The sequence below is a fragment of the Canis lupus genome, chromosome X (genome assembly GCF_011100685.1).
Source record: "Canis lupus familiaris isolate Mischka breed German Shepherd chromosome X, alternate assembly UU_Cfam_GSD_1.0, whole genome shotgun sequence".
In the NCBI taxonomy this organism is placed as follows: domain Eukaryota; kingdom Metazoa; phylum Chordata; class Mammalia; order Carnivora; family Canidae; genus Canis; species Canis lupus.
Genome location: NC_049260.1, coordinates 8,746,063 through 8,763,918, shown reverse-complemented (window position 1 = coordinate 8,763,918; position 17,856 = coordinate 8,746,063). Strand labels below are relative to the sequence as shown.

The window sequence follows — 17,856 nt, the reverse complement described above, 5'->3', positions numbered from 1 at the left end:
TTGTGTCCACAAGATTCATTCTCTGACTCCGTGAAAGAAGAACCCTGCGATCCTGTGCTTTGGTCCAAGCTGCCTTCGTCCCATCCCTAGGTCATCATGGGGCTTCCCTGCTGTTGTCCTGGCTCCCTTTGTGACTCTCAAAACAGGAGCCAGCATGGGCCCTCAGGAAGAGACATCAACCCATGGCACCCTGACGCCAACCCTCCAATGACTGCATTTCACTCAAAGTCAAAAAAGCCAGTCCTCAAAATGCTGACAAGGCCCTAATGCTTCTGATGCCTCATGTCACCTCGGATCCCATTGCCTGTCACCTCCTCTGGGACTTCCCTCCAGCCACACTTGTCCGCTTGCTAATCTACACCAGGCAACCTCGCCTGTAAGATCACCAGCATCTGGGTTCACCAGGGACTGACAAATTGTCTAGGATGCAAAGACCTTTGGTGCTAAATACCAGTAAGTGTTGGCCAAACCAGGTCACTCTACCTCTCCCTCTTCCAGACACCTTCGCTGGCATGTTTCTTTCCTCCTGTTAGGTCTTAGCACACTACCTGGCTCGAAATCGGACTCCTTCCCACCTCCCACCTATATCCCTCTCCTATCTTCTCCCTTTTTCTCTCAGAGCCCTATCATCATCTACCGTGCTCTACATTTAGTTATTTATTTAGTTTCGTTTCTGACTCCCTCCAATGGAAGATAAACCCATGAGCAGTTTACTAACTACTCTATTCCCAGATCTAGAACAGTGCCTGGCACACAGTAGATGCTCAGTACCTACTGGCTGAATGAAATATTTGTTTATCCTCTATCATAACGTTCCAGGGAATAGTTATAATCCAAGATGACAATATTGTTTCAAGATGACAATCCTGGATCAATGCTATTCCTTAATGATATTATTAAGAACTATAATCAGTAAGATTAGGAAAAATCCACGGCACATATGAAATTTGGTGATTATGGGAGAAAATGGACTTAAAATCTGAGCCAAAGTCTACCTAGAAAGAACTGGCAGAAAGAAAGGCATTTAGTGTGACATAAAGTGCATTTTGCTATTTGTTCTTGCATTTGTATGCATTTAAATCCACTTCTGAAAAGCACATGGAGATTTTTCCCAAACACAATATAAATTAATTATTATAATCTCTCCATCAACACCATCCTCATGACGTAAACAACTCATCCAAATGGGAGGAAGATGTGTAATACATTTTATTGTCATTAAAAACTGGTAGTATATCAGGTACAATGCATATGAGAAACCACAATCACCTCATTTCACCCACAACTGGTTTCATAAGCAAATTTATTTTATTGCAAGGATATACTGACAGAGTCTGTTTTCCTCCCAAATAAATATCTCATTTTAAGAGGCAAATGTTTACTTCATGAAGATAAATGGGAACATTCCTAACAGCTTTCGTTTTTTCCCCCTATTATGAATATTGGCTTTGATTTCACTTTCTGGATATATTTTTCCATCAAGCGTTTGAGGCTTATAAAATTCAGGGCACATGCTGCTCATCAACCAGCACACCACATCCCAGTGTACAGTATCAAGCTCTTTCCACAACAGTGAATATGTAATTGCTATCTGAGCCACCGGCTTCTGCACCACAGGACTCCCCGGACTTGCCCACAGTTCTGCAGGGTAGACCATAATCTGATTCAATACATCGACATAACCAAAAAGGATGGCAATCAAGTCCCCATTCTGCTTGAAACAGAGACTCAAACCATCAAAAGCTAGCATTTGCTATGCCAGCGTTGTCCGAATCTGGGTTCTAAAGCTTGTTTTGAATCCATTTGTAAACTTCCATGGAGAGGTATGTACCTGACCATGAAGCTTAGAGGTACAGCACTCAATCTCATTAGCAGTCCTAGTTTAAAAGCAAATGTACAGGGGGGCCTGAGTGGTGCAGTCGGTTAAGCATATGACCCTTGGTTTGGGCTCAGAGCATGATCTCAGGGTCTTGGGAGTGGAGTCTGCTCAAGATTCTCTCTCCCTCTGCCCCTTCCCACTCATGCTATCTCTCTCTCTCCCTCCCCCTCAAATAAATAAATAAATGCATCTTAAAAAAAAAGGCAAATGTACAAATTGCCGCCCAAGTTTATATATCAGTCTCATGACCTGAAGTCTATTCAAGAGGGAGAAACTTACTCTCAGAGAAATAACAAAATATGGATCCAAGACCTTCACAGCTGAGGCCTAGATTCTGGACTGTAGCAAATTCATCAAAGTTTGGAATATTATCCCAGGAGGTCTTGAGTGCCTGTAGTCCCAATCTCTACAAAGATCCAGGTGCCCAGCACCTCCGTCGAAATAGAGAGTACCTACAGAGACACACAACAGCCCCAGTTCCTGAGCCTTTGGCAGGTCCCAAGGCTTTGTTGACTTCATTCCTGCTAATAGTCTCACAGGATGCGAACTAATTATCACCCTTTTGCACATACAGAAACAGGCTCAGCCCTAATAACTTTCTTCCTCAATTCCTAAGTGGTATAGCTGCAACTTGAAGCCCACTGGTTTATAAGACTCCAACAGGACCACCCCATTGCCAATAATATTGATAATGGTAACGATGACAAAGCTAACCATGCCTAGGGGCCAAACAGGCTTCTGAGAACTCACATGTGTTTAAACTCTTGTGATCCTCAAAACAACCCCAGAAGTGAGACTTTTCATTTCTATTTACAGAATATTAAATTATCTCAAAGAGATTAAGTGACTCATCTAAGGGCACATAGGTGATAAGAGGAAGCTTCTATGCTAAGCCAGGAGTTGTCAAATTTTATCTGTAAAGAGACAGAAAACGTTTTAGGCTTTGTTGGGTCATACGGTCTGTGCAGATACTTCACTCTGCCACTGTAGTCCACGAGCAGCCACAGACATTGCACAAATGCATGGACATGGCTATATGCCAATAAGACTTTATTTTCTGGGCACCTGGGTGGCTCCATTGGTTACATGTCGGCCTTCAGCCCATATCATGATCTCAGGGTCCTGGGATTAAGCCCCACATCCAGCTCCTAGCTCAGCAGGGAGCCTGCTTCTCCCTCTCCCTCTGCTTCTGTTCCCTCTCAAATAAAGAAATAAAATCGTTATAAACAAAAAAACATTATTTTCAAAAAATAGGGGCCATATTTGGTCCACGGGTTGAACTCAGCTCTTATTCTAATCCACTAACTAAAGTGCTTCCTGAAACAATTAGAAGTAGATATAATATCATTCACATGAGCAATGATTGTTTTTCTGATTTCTTTGTCACGTTTTATTAAGCAAACTAAACAAGAGACAAGTTATACTGCTACAAGTTAAAGGAATAAAAATCTAACATTTTGTATTTGTAGTATTATTAATTTCATGATGGAACTATTCTTAAAATAGGTATATTGGCCTTGTAACTTCTGAATATATAAAATGAAAGCCACAATTTTACTGCAGAAGAAAAATGGGGGAATGGCAAATGTCTGGTATATAGAGGATTCAGAAAAGGCACCATGTTCATACTTGCTTGGGAAGGGTTGTTCTGCTATTCTGTTTGCTTTAGGCATGTTTAAAATTTTCTTAAGGAGTTCAAATCATGAAAACCGTACTTGTTGTTGAATACAAAGTGCATGGCACCCAAAGTTCCTTGGGGGGCTCTTGTCTTTCTCCTGACCTCTTGCTGGGATAAGCTGTTCAGCTTTCCTATCACCAAAACAATGCCTGCCAGTCCTTTAGCTTCTGATAGCTTCTTCCTTAAATGTCAAGTCCTGCTGGTAGGCACTTGGGCAGGAAAGTGCACTGGTGGCATTTTAAGAGGATGCAAATCACCAGCTTTTGAAGTCAGAGGTTCTACTAAGCATCAAAACAATGCTGCTTTTTTTTTTTTCTTAAATCAATAACACCCAAGGAATCAGACAAAATTTAGAGCTTTGTATATTTTGCATTCTATGCATGTCATCTTTAATGATTCTGAAATGCTATTTTCATGGATTTTTACTGAGTAAGGCATCTTTTTTTTTCTCCCCTGGGGTGTGAGGGTGACGAACCATCATCTGTGGTCATGTCCAGGCTCAAAATCTCTCCCCAGGTCCTCTGTAAGAAGCTCAGCTCTGATCAGCAAATATTTATTCGGCATCTGCTATGCTCCCAAAACTATCACGTCAGGTCCCGGGACGTACTTCCCTGCCCTCAGGGAACCAACTCTTGGCAGGAGACACAGAAATAGGGATCCCGTATACCATCCTAAGTACAAGGAGAGAGAACCCCAGGGTGTTGGCAGAGCCCAGAGCAGAGCAACCTGAGCCAAGCTTAAACGCAATAGAACAGACACCAGAGTTGCCTTGAAGTGGAAGAGCTAGCTCCATGCAGAAAAGAGGAAAGGGCATCTAGGGAGAAGCACCAGCTTCAGCAAAGGCATAGAGTGGAACAGCGTGGCATATTGGGAGAACAGTGTGCTAGCACTAGAGCATAAGGTACAGCACTAAGGGTAGAACAGGAGGCCAAAGGAGAGGTGTGGAGAGAGGTCCTTCACAGCCTTCTAGGCCACTCAGAGGAGCTTGCATCAGGACCGTAAGGGGTCTCTGATGAGTGAATAGGGAACAAGTGCATACAGCTAGCACTTCAGATAGAACATCTGCTACCGGTGTAGATAATGGATTTGAAGGAGGCAGGATTAGCAATGAGAACATCAAGAGCTCCTGAAATCAAATCCAGTGAGGAATAATGAGACAGAATCAAGCAATGGACGACAGTCAGGAGTTGAGGCAGATGGTTTCAAGTTATATTGATGAGGTACCAATGGTCAAGAGCCACAAGAATTGAGGATTACTGCTGATTTTCTGTCCTGGGCGATTGGGTGGTGTCACCTACTGTGAGAATACAGAAGGAAGGAAAATCTTAGGATGAAATTGGAGAAGTACCCTGGGAAGAGGCTGAGTTTGAGGCATCTGGGACACATGCACTAGGCAACTGAACTTTGCATTCTGCAGCCTTGGGATGGAGATTTCGGTTTCCAAGTCATCAACACACCAGTGCAAGTAAAACCACAAAAGGGATGAGGTCGCTGAGGGAATGCATGTTGACTAAGGACAGAAAGCCAAGGTCACAGCTAGGAAACACCCAAATCCAAGACATAGATATGTCTTGTCTAAACCTACAAGAGTACAAAGTCTCCACGTATAAGTGTAATCGTATGGTATTTATTTTTCTCTGTCTCACTAGTTTTACTCAGCATATTGCTCCCTAGGTCCACTCATGTTGTCGCAAATGGCAAGATCTCATTTTGTTTTATAATGGTTGAGGACTATTCTGTTGTATATACTACTCACCACGTCTTCTTTACCATTCCTCAATCAACAGGCGCTTAGGTTGTTACCATATCTTGGCTATTGTAAATAATACTGCAATAAACACAGGGGTGCATAAATCTTTTAGAATTAGTGTTTTCATTTTCTTTGGGTAAAATACCCAGTGGATGCCAGACAGACTGGTGGGGAGTGGGGAGATGGGCAAAGTAGGTGAAAGAGATTAAGGGGAATAAACTTCGAATTATAAAATAAAGTCACAAGCATGAAAATACAGCCTAGGGAACGCCATCCTTAACACTGTAGTAACGCTGTATGGTGACAGAGGGTGACTACACTAATGGTGGCAAGCATGGTGTAATGAATGTATAGAACTGTCGAATCACAATGTTGTACACCTGAAACCGATATAACACTATATGTCAGTGACACTTCAGTAATAAAAATATTTTGAAAAAAGAGAACAGAGAAGCAATACTCAGAGATGACAATTGAATAGTAAACACTCATTGCTCCTTTGTACCTCCCTTAGGCCTCCCACTACTACCGCACTGATGGCACCCGACACCAGACGTGTGCGGCCTTTGCCCCATCAAGCGATTCTCTGCCATGCCAGCTGTGTGTCCTACAATTTAACTCAAATCTGACACTAGCTGAATGGAGACAGCATCACATCCCACAGGTCAAGACTCCCAGACTTCCCCCTCCCCCTCCTGCAGACACCAGCTGCAAGTCCAGCTGGTCACCTGTGCCCTGGCCAACCAGCTGCAGATCTGAGGTGCCCACGAACCCCTCCCTCCCTCAGGTTTGATTAATTTACTAGAGTGCTTCACAGAACTCAGGAAAACAGTTTACCTCCCACATGATCAGTGTTTTCATGAAAGGCTACAACTCAAGAAACGGATGAGATGAAGAAGACAGGGTATGTGGGAAGGGTGGGGAGCCATGCTTTCTCCAGGCACACCCCTCTCCCTGCACCTCCACGTGTTCACTGGCCCGAAAGTTCCCAAACCTCTTACACTTGAGACTTTTCTGGAGGCTTCACCATGTAGTCATATCACCCATTAACTCAACTTGCAGCCTCTGTATGGAGAGCCAGGAGTAGGGCTGCAAATTCTAAGCTTCTCATCGTGGTTTGGTGTTTCTGACAACAGTCCGCATCCAGTCACTGGAATGTCTCTTGGTAACCAAGAGACATTCCAAGAGACATTCCAATCACCCAGGAAACTCCATGGGATTCAGGGACTCGGTGCCGGAATCAGGGATAGACATCAATGTACATATTATCTGTTATTTCATCAAACCCCAAGAGAGTTAGAGGTGGGGGCACAGAAATAAAATGTCCTGCAAGGAGAGTGTCATGTGCTAAGAGACATAATCCCTCCTTGGCAAGGCTCTTGGGAGGAGAGTCTGAGATAACAGCCTTGAAGCACACTGCCTAATGCCTGGCAAGGTACTCAGTGCCTGGTAGCCACCATCTTCCACGTCCTCATCAACATCAAGACCCTGGAGAAGGTGAGAGGGAACGGAATCAGGAAGACAGAAGGAGGGGTAACTTCAAAAAATAAAGGGACACCTTCTCTCAAACTGGAGGGAAGCACATATGGAGGTTTTTCTACGTAGAAAAGATCACAAGAGAATAAGCAACAATCACTGACATCTATTATGGCCGCCAGCACAGTGCAAGATAATTATAAGTGTTTTCTCATGTACTCCTTAAAATAGTTCTTCAAAGGTACATGAAGCAAGCATTAGGATTTCCTTTGTTTCAGGTGAAGAAATGACTCAGAGCCTAAGCTCTTTTCCAAAGTCATAAAGTTATTTATTAACAGAATCAAGACCAGAACCCAGGTTCATTTAACTAAAAAAAAAAAAAAAGAAGAACAAAATCTCATGTTCTTTCTAACACAGCTGGCAGATTAGAAGGGGCCTCTCACCTAATTTTGTTTACCCTAACTCTTCTCATGCTTCAGTGGGCAAAAACCAGAAGAAGAAAAAGAAATATATCAAAGCAAATGAAAGATTTATTCTGACTTCCATGAAGCTGGAAATAGCAAGATAATAAAATAACAAGAAAAGGCTTTGGCCCCAAGCATCAAGACACTGAAAATGATTCAAGAATCAAAGCATGACCCTTTTTTTGGTGTTAGGGTGCATAGGAAGGAGTAAATCACATACCTACAATTTGTAAGGTGGTAGAAAAAGAAAAAACAAAACAAAACAAAAAAACAAACCACAAGTGTGATAAAACCTAAAATCACAGTTTCAACCAAGAGACTGCCCTCATCTCGGCATGTGGGTCTTGAGGATTTGTAAAGAAAGGTCATAAAGCCAAATGTTGGTGAAACGGAATGACTTGTAAGCACCAAACAATTATAGCAGAAAGAAAATGAAAATGTTGGCAAGAGATACCACAGCAGTAAACCAAGTAAGAAACATCTAGGATGAAGAGTCATTTCAAGTAGTATGATAATTAAAATTTAAATGAGAAACCGGATGGTATTTCTAACACTTGGCAGTGAACATCTTTACTGGGAAATATTTTTACAGAGTTACCACACCTCGGTCATTAAATAAATGAGAACACTGAGATAACAATTTGATTTCATCAACAGTAGTGGAACAAAGATTCAGGGAATTAGGAAGAATTGTGGGATAACCTACAATATCAAAGTACACTGGTGTGCCACGAAAGGGTTATAAGTGTGCAGAGATATTTAACTGGATTCTTTTCTTTTTTTGAAAGATTTTATTTATTTACTGGAGAAAGAGCCCAGAGGGAGAGGAAGAAGCAGACTCCTTGCTGAGCAGGGAGCCTGCCCCAGTGGAGCTCAATCCCAGGACCCTGAGATCATGACCTGAGCCAAAGGCAGACGCTTACCCAACTGAGCCACCCAGGCGCCCCCTTAAGTGGGGAGTCTTAACCAGATTTTTAACCAGAAGAAGTGGCCTAGGACAGTTGGAACCTCTGGATCTGTACTTTCTGCCACAAATAACCTCACCCAATTACTAGATTCTGCATTGGTCCTGACATAAAAAGCTAGAAGGCTAGAGGTATACGCAAATAGAGGTGCTGCCATCATGAATAGGACTTTATGAACAGGTTACTTTTACAGAACCTGCTTATGACTTTTCCTGGTTATAGGCCTTCGAGATCATCTCCGCTACAAGGTTAATCAAGAACACCCACCATGGACGCCCGGGTGGCTCAGAGGTTTAGCGCGGGCCTTTGGCCCAGGGCATGATCCTGGAGTCCTGGGATCGAGTCCCGTGTCAGATTCCCTGAGTGGAGCCTACTTCTCCCTCTGCCTCTCTCTCTCTCTCTCTCTGTGTGCCTCATGAATAAATAAATAAAATCTTAAAAAAAAAAAAAAAAACACCTACCATGAGGGCTCAAGGCTTACAGTCACTCAGTCATGCTTGATTAGGTTCAAACCTTGGCCTCACCCCCCAGGTAGTGATTGATTAGCACAGGTCCCAGTTACCTACTCACGGACCTAACTAGTGTACAGGAAATCCTGGCTGGATTCCTGGGGCATAGGCTCTGGTTGTGTGTAGCTGGTGGTATAGGGACCTAGTCTATCATCTTTGTTCTACCTTCCTCTCCTATTTCTGGGGAAGGGGAGTGGGTAGGGCAGCGACACCTCTGGATGAAACATGGAAAGCATCTGAGATTTGTGTTATAAACATCCCCATGGAGCTTGTCAGGAGCACTCCAGGAGTTTGAGTTAGAAATCCACAAAAGCCAACCACCTCAGAAATCTCATTTATTACCTGCCCACATATCATGCTATGGGGCCTTCCCATAGAGTGATGGTCAAGCACATGTAATTATAACTGGCCACCTGCCCTTGGTATTGGCATCCAACCTCTAGATCTAGCCTGTGCACCTAGCAATGTCAGGTTGCTGATCTGGCCCACGAAAATAGGACTTGGCTTTCAGCTTCAAGAACCAAGTCCCAGGGGATCCCTGGGTGGCTCAGCCGTTGAGCGCCTGCCTTCGGCCCAGGGCGTGATCCTAGAGTCCCGGGATTGAGTCCCACATCGGGCTCCCTGCATGGAGCCTGCTTCTCCCTCTGCCCGTGTCTCTGCCCCTCTCTCCCTCCCTCTCCCTCTCTCTTTCTCTCTCATGAATAAATACATAAGATTAAAAAAAAAAAAAAAAAGAACCAAGTCCCCACAACACAGGCAATGCCTGCATCAGTACCACTACCCGTGGTTTTGCCCTTTGTCCAGCCCTCTACATCCATTGCACAAAATAAAGTCAACAGTATAAACACCCACATGCAGCATTGCCATTCTGGTGGACACCAAAGCAAGAAAGAGGCTTCTTTCCTCTATCTGCAAACTTGCTACCTTAATGAATAGGCATACAATTGCATGGCCAAGTTCTCCCTTTTAACTACCCTGGAGAATAACACTTCATTTTGCATACCTAAATACTGTAATTTTTTAAACTTACAAAGTACTTAAGAATAAACAGAAACAGTATAAATATATATCCATTGAATATCTGAATTCTTTAAAGGAAAGCCTGAGTTACCACAGAAATCCAATTGAATTGAATTGCTATTCCAGAAACACAGTGCTTCATAAAATATTTCCTGAACTCTGTAAACAGAGATAATACAGCAGTTGATAAATCCTGGCCTATAATCTGACAATATTTCTTCCTTAAGATTCTAACCATAAAGTTGTCCTATACCCCCCTAATCGTGCCACCCCCACACAAGGTTCTCTTGGCAAATAGGACTTGGGCCAAAACAAAACTCTATCTTTCCCCTTATTCAAGTTGAGAAAACTCTGACAATCCTCCTTTGTCCCTCTGCCTTGTGCCTAGATGCCATCACCTGTCCCAGCCAGGCCCCTTTTCATGACCTGTGTGCTGGTCATCCCATATCGTATCCCTCGTCCCACTTTCTTTTCTGAGCTCAAGACCCAATATTGGATGCAATAGAAGTTACCTAACATCAAAATTGTTGCTTACTTCTGCTTTAATTTTATGTAAAGGAGAAAATGAAGTGCTTTCAGCTCCATCCCAGGAAGGATAACACTGAATCTGCCTGCCTGTGGTGGTCCTAGGCTGTAGCAGGATGGGGCCTAGATCTCAGCGCAGGGGAAGCTACTGAAGAGTCTTGGGAAAGGTAAGAGTAAGGATGGAGCTAAAAGCGCTGTGATGGGCTGGCTCAGTCGCTGGAGTGTGCCACTCTTGATATCAAGGTTGTGGGTTTGAGCCCCACGTTGGGTGTAGAGGTCACTTAAAAATAATAAAATATTAAAAATAAATTAAAAAATAAAAGTACTATGATGTAAGGAGTATGAGAAACTGACTCCCAGAAGAGTGTGCAGGAAGGATCCAGAGAGCAGTGACACAGAGGGTCTTGAAGAAGAAAGACACGGCTGAACAATCAGGTAGGAAGGCAGAAAAACAAGGGGGTTAGAAAACAATTGATCTAATGTAAAGTCTTCAAGTTTGCTAAATAAATGCTTTGTGTAAATCATTACTGTTAATGTTATCGATAAAGTGGGACTCTTCCACACTTGAGACCACATAGAAGGGGAGCAAGAGAAAACAAATAGACAATCACTCTCGTGAACGAATTTAGTGGAAGTAGAAACTCGGAGGGAAACTCAGTAAGATGAGCAGGACACAATTTGCATGCCTGCTTCCTCCCTACCTCCTGCCCTGCCATCAGGAATCCCAGAGATGGGAAGGAAGGGCAGCAGCCTCCAACTGGGCCTTAATTAGGGTCCCACGTAATTTCATCTGGATCCCAAAAGTGAGTTGCCTCAGATGTCTTCCACGTTATACGAGTATGTTCCACTGCCCACTGGATATCTTCGCTGTGCGTCTCACAGACACGCATCTTGTCATCAGTCTCAGAACTAAACTAATGGTCTTGTCCCCAAACCTGTTTCCTCTCCTGCAAAAAGGCACCACCATCTGCCTAGGGTGCTCATCGTGGCCTCCCGGCTAGACTTTTACTCCCCACATCCCATAAGTCGTAAGAGTTCTGTCAATTCTAACATTTTGTTTCTCTACTTTCTGTACTTCTCTTCCTCCAAAACCTAAATCATTTCTACGAACCTACAACCTGGCTCTTTACAGCCACTCTCTTGACCTTGCCTAATCTAGTCTTTTCCAAGAAAAACCATACCAGCATATTTTCTATGTTTTATTTATATTCTATACAATATTCTATACTGTGTGTACACACAGACACACACACACACACACACACACACACATTCTGACTCTGCACTTACAACACTGAACTGATGGGGAACCTGGACTTACTCCATGGTGAACCTCCCTTTCTGGAAGAAAAACTTATTTACATGCTCTCCTGATAATATTACGTTGTTCCTGTAGCACACTCTCTAGTTGTTATCTCCTAGTAGAAAATCTCTTGTGCTTTGTTTGCTAGAAAAAAATCTTTTACTTCAACTCATCCTTGAGAAAGTGTTTCTGGACATAATTATTGGTATGGAGTGCCTCCCTCCCTCCATCTGTCTCCACCCCCCCAGCACTCAGAAGATATTATTACACTACACACACATGTTCCAATTACTTTAACTAAAAATATGCTTGGAATAATTCTGTCCATTTGAAAAAAGATCATCTTCATTTTTATAGGAGAAGTAGCATCAATAATTAATATCCATTGCTTTTAGTAGAGGGTAATGACATTATATGCAGTCTATTTGACTTCAAGACACAGCTTCTTAACTAGACTCATAGAAATCACAAGGGTATAAAATTCATGACACTTTAAAAATACCTTATTAAGAACATTGACTGTGTTTTAATTATAAGGACCACAAATGATTATGAAAATTAAGATGAAATATTCATAGAAGTCAGGGAGAGGTAGATTTTACCCGAAGCTTTCTAGAATATCTTCATTAAGTGGGAAACACCTCTAGTGATGGACAACTCTCTCGCTGTTTACAGCTGAGCTGTAACAAAGCACATCCTTGGTTAACTGTAGCTCTCCTCCTCCAATTTTTGTTCTACCTTCCAGAAGTCCCAGCTAGAAGCCTATACCTTCATCCAGATCATAAACCCCCCAGTCCTGGAAGAACTTTCCTCTACTGCCGAATGTCTTGCTTTTATCTGCACTTTGCCTCAAACAAACAAACAAAAAATAGAGACCCCTTACGTGATATGACATTATTTTGTGTCTTTCCCACTCCAACTGTTCTGTCCTCTGGATGTTCTCACAGATAGCTGAGGTCTCCCAGATCTGGCAGCCTTAAGCCCTCCAGGAATCTCAAATATAATTTGAAGTCCTTTATATATTATTCAAAGTCCTATTTATAAATAGATTCCCTACCCTTGAACGTCCTACCTAAACTAGTGAGATACAGTCACTTTTTCTCTGTTACGCATTAAAGGCTTGACTCACACGTGCCCTCCAACATCAGTCTGACCAGGTGAGATTTCTGTGCTTTGATATACTGAACACACCTGAGTTTTTTTCCTCCCAGTACATATGGTTTCCCATATGTCTGATCTTAATTTCTTTGGGAGTAATTAACACATACATAAATTCAATCATATGTAAATTTATGCACATGACCTTCACATTTTCCATGTGACATTTTCGAATTCACAGATTCAAGAGCTTCTGCGAACACCATCATCTACAATCTCTTTCATTTCCTCTAGCTAAGGTAGAAGAATCAATACCAGAGATTGGAATCATCTGAAATGAAGGATCTCATTTATTGAAATATTATTATTGCTTGTGGCATTCAAAGAATGCTTAGAGGACACACTCTTACTGTGTTATCTTATACCTCTTTCCTTAGTAACAGACTATTTCTCATTTCTTAAGATCTCATGTCCATTTTCATACTTGGAATCCAATGTACTCAATGGCCCAAGCAAACACATCTCCAAAATGCCGGGCCACTGGATGCCTAGAAGTTGTACCCCAGGTAAAGCAGTGCCTTACTAGTCCAGATTCCTGGGTGCTGGTCACAGACCACAGCAAACTGCATAACTTCACACACAGTCACTAGCTTTTCTGAGCCCATCTGTTTACACCTACAAAATGGGTACACGTACTGCTGTGCTGCTCTGTCTCGGAAAACTTCCGAGTTGTGCTATAGAGAATTATCTAAGCCTACGGATTTCTCTGAATCTTAAGAACAGGGTTTTCTATACAGCTAACATTTATTGAGGGTTTACTATGTGCCACGAACAAATGTTTGTGAGTATTATTTCTTTTAAGCTTCACACCAACTTTATGAGTTTGCTTCTATTTTTCCTCCATTTTGCAAAGAAAGTGAAGTTCAGAGACGTTGGCCACTTTGCCCAAAGTTCCACAGCTAGTAATGGAAAAGCTGGAAGTGCAATCAAGGCTTTCTTTTTCTTGTCTACAGCTTCTGCCCTCAACCTTCAGCCACACAGCCACGCGTAACTCGGCATTGTTGGGGTCAGTGCTTATTAGCTCTATTTTAGTCCCCAAATACATGTGTTGGCCGACTATCTGAGACGAGGTTCTCCAGAAGCAAATACTGAAAGGAGGGCTTGCATGCAAGTGACCATAAAGGCAGTACTCCCTAGGAACATGTGGTGAGGAGGGAGGCGAGGCCGAGAAGGAGAGCCCCCAGGAGAGCCTCCCTGGGTTATTACAGGTAACGTCAGCCTCATTCCCACAGGAGACTCTGGAGTGTGCGTTACACCCACCCGTCAGTCATTGGTCAAGAGCTACATGTTCGCATGTAGGGAAATAAACTCCCAGCTACTCCCAGCTTTCTGTTCAATCAAGCCATGTGGGTTCAAAGTGGGCCCTAGGGCCAAAGAGAAAATCACCAAGGAAGGGTTAAAGGAAGGGCACCTGGCTGGCTCAGCTGGTGGAATGTGGGACTCTTCATCTCAGGGTTGTGAGTTCAAGCCCCACGTTGGGTGCAGAGTACTTTAAGAAAAATTTTAAAGTCTCAAAAAGGAAGACAGGGAGGGAAGAAAGGGTTAAAAGAAAGCACAAAAACAGTCAACAGTCTAGTAAGGGACCAGCAGACCCTGACATTATCTGTCCTACCTGGAACCACACCATTCTCCCAGCTTCCCTGTGGATGACACCTGCTCCTTGCTCTTTCATCAGGCAGGTCTCCTAGGTCTTCAAGGGAACTGGCAGAGACTGTGACTCACTCATTAAAGGGCATTTCCGAACATCAGGCAATTTTACCCCATCTTAAATGCCATTAGTAATGTTTGGCATTGTTATTCTTTTCATGGCAGATCAGCACTCCCACTGAGGCCAGTTTTATTTTATTTTTTTAAAGAGATTTTATTTATTTATTCATAGAGACACAGAGAGAGAATGAGAGGCAGAGACACAGGCAGAAGGAGAAGCAGGCTCCATGCAGAGAGCCCGACATGGGACTCGATCCGGGTCTCCAGGATCACTCCCTCGGCTGCAGGCGGTGCTAAACCACTGCGCCACCAGGGCTGCCCTGAGGCCAGTTTTAAGCAGGGGGGGCAGCAAAACTGTAGCTGGGTGCTTTGATGACCGGCCAGAAGACAACGGGAGGGTAGGCCTGGAGCCTAGCTGGACTCTCCAGGAGCAAAGGCCTCTCCCTCCAGCAGGGGCCGGCAGGAGCAAGACAACAGAATGGTGAAGGTCAAGGAGCCCTTGGTCAACAGAGCTCTGAGTGGGGATATCTGACCTGAATCATGAACTAAGTACAGCATAGACTTTCTGGATTGTCCATCTGCCATTCCACAGCCCTCACGCTAGAGGCACTGCTTCATCCAACCCTGCTAGTTTAGTTTTTTTTTTTTTAATGTTTTGTTTTAAATATTTTATTTATTTATTCACAATAGACAGAGAGAGAGAGAGAGAGAGAGACACAGGCAGAGGGAGAAGCAGGCTCCTTGCCGGGAGCCCGACGCGGGACTCGATCCTGGGACTCCAGGATCACACCCTGGGTCAAAGGCAGGTGCTAAACCGCTGAGACACCCAGGGATCCCCATTTTGTTTTGTTTTGAAGTAGGCCTCCCGCTCAGTGTGGAGCCGAACTCGGGGCTTGAACTCATGACCCTGGGATTGAGACCTGAGCTGAGATCAGGAGTTGGACGCTTGACCACCGACCCCCTGAGCCACCCAGGGGCCCCTAAGTTTTGTTTCTTTTTTAATTAAGGCAATCAGCACTTTGGCCTGTGAACTGGCAGGACCATTTGCTTGAGAATTAGGGAAGCAAAAGTTTGTATTTGTGCTTTTTGATACTGATCTCTCTTTTTTTTTAAAAAGATTTTATTTATTTATTCATGAGAGACACAGAGAGAGAGAGAGAGAGAGAGAGGCAGAGACACAGGCAGAGAGAGAAGCAGGCTCCATGCAGGGAGCCCGATGTGGAACTCGATCCCGGGACTTCAAGATCACACCCTGAGCCAAAGGCAGATGCTCAACTGCCAAGCCACCCAGGCATCCCCTGATCTCCTTTTAAAAGCAGTTTATGCCAAAGTAAAAATCTGACAGCATAAAGACACTAAATTAATTTCAATGAATTTTAATTTTCACTATACTTTAGTGAAATCTTTTTTTTTAAAGATTTTATTTATTTATTCGTGAGACACAGAGAGAGAGGCAGAGACCCAGTCAGAGGGAGAAGCAGGCTCCATGCAGGGAGCCCGATGCAGGAGTCGATCCTGGGTCTCCAGGATCAGGCTCCGGGCTGAAGGTGGTGCTAAACTGCTGAGCCACCTGGGCTGCCCTACTTTAGTGAAATCTTAATTTTCTTTCTCTGGGGTACTCAATTTGACTCATACAGAAACTATCCACTTAAGAGATTTCTATGTTATGCTTTCCTCTATGACATTAATTCTATAATATACCCCACAACCTCCCCAAAGATATACTCCCTTTCCAGTGTGAATCAGCAGTGAATCCTGCCAAAGAAACATCTGGTCAACCCTGGAAGTCTGATTTTATAGTGGAGGACTCACATATGGTATTCTCAAGAAAAGTACCTTAAGAATGCATAAGATGCTATAACCTACTCATTAGAAGTTTAGGTATGTTTAGTGATCATATTAGTCTATTTTGCTCTGAAAATCATCATTGCCAAATGAAAATGTTAAGGAAAACAACTCTCAAACCTCATTTAGGGGTGGCAGAGGACCTGGGTAAATGCCCAATTATACTTCACTCCATGGACAAACAGCTTCCAGTTGGTATCACAGTGTGTTCCTGAAAATTAAGTCACTAAGCAAATCTCCCTCCCAGAATAATATCACAAGGGACCTTTAGCACATACACACACACAAATCCTTTTATGTCTTTTATAACTACTATATCTAAAAATTTGAGCAGGATAAAATTAACATATATGTATGTGTAATATATTTAAATTTTTAAGCAGGATAAAATTCACATATATATATATGATCAACATTAAGTTAAACTTAAATATGGTTACTCTGCCCAATAAAAACTATATTCTAAACTAAGTCCTACAAAATGAGCAGACTGATGTACACAAGGGGATCAGCATATCGATACTCACCATATACAGAACTGCAAAATGCAACTTGACTGGTATGGGGGTTTTTGCCCTAAAATCAACATACCCATTTTAACCACGATTAAGTAACTCAGTAATAATACCTTTTTTGGTCTTCTTGATGACTTAGGAAAGTTTTTTTGAGGGGATGATTTGAATGTCTTAGGTCTCTGTAAAAACTGTGCAAATGGTCTTTCTCAGTACATTTCCAGTTATTAAGCAGACACTTTCAGAAGCATCCCACTTTCCTTGGAGGTCCACCAAACAGAGAAAATAGCCAATAAATGTGCTAGGATGGCGCTTCTGGCCTGCAGAAAGCATCATTAAATACGAAGCAAATCGCTCTTCCCCACTCCTCTCCATCCAGCTGCTGCTCCAAGGCACCAGTGCCCAGCAATGGCCCCAGGAAACAAGGGCTCATCTTTTTGGGTTATCCTTCTTGTCCTATTGACTGTCAGCCAACCCTGCCCACACTTCCCCAGTCAAGTCCTGCTGCCCCACTAAATATAACTGGTAAAGTTAACACCAGCTTTTTTCTATGAGACCTTTTTGGACCTGTGTCTTACACAAAAACCAAACTCCAGGTACCCATGCTTCCCTCTACCTTCCCCAGATTTTCCTGACAAAATCTGACACTACAAGGGACCTACACTATGCCCCTCGAAATGCCTTTTATGCCATTCGTGCCTACTATGTTTAAAATTTTGAATAGAAGAATATATTCAAATACCTAGAGCATCATACGATGTGACATAAAACCGAGCACATGCAGTCATCAAAATCAAATACATGAGGATTCTAGAAAATACCTGTATCTTGTATGCACAAAAATGCTATGATCACTATGATTCCAATGGGTTTGTTTTCTTAATATATGTATGTAACTTAAAAAAAAAAAAAAAAGACTAAAAGGACAGACACCAGGGGCTCCTGTGTGGCTCAGTGGTTGAGCGTCTGCCTTTGGTTCAGGTCACGATCCCGCGGTCTTGGGATCGAGTCCCACGTCGGGCTCCCCACAGGGAGCCTGCTTCTCCCTCTGCCTATGTCTCTGCC

General features: G+C 43.0%; 1 protein-coding gene and 1 long non-coding RNA gene across 4 annotated transcripts in view; one reads left to right on the top strand and one right to left on the bottom strand.

The window, feature by feature from the left end:
* The window catches only part of FRMPD4 (FERM and PDZ domain containing 4), a 566,058-nt gene that overhangs the window by 433,808 nt on the left and 114,394 nt on the right, over positions 1-17,856 (bottom strand). The gene's annotated exons all lie outside the window — the stretch shown is intronic.
* Positions 162-7,211, top strand: LOC111094747. Its single transcript, XR_005386116.1, has 2 exons — positions 162-453; positions 5,822-7,211. It is a non-coding gene; the product is annotated as an uncharacterized LOC111094747 (long non-coding RNA).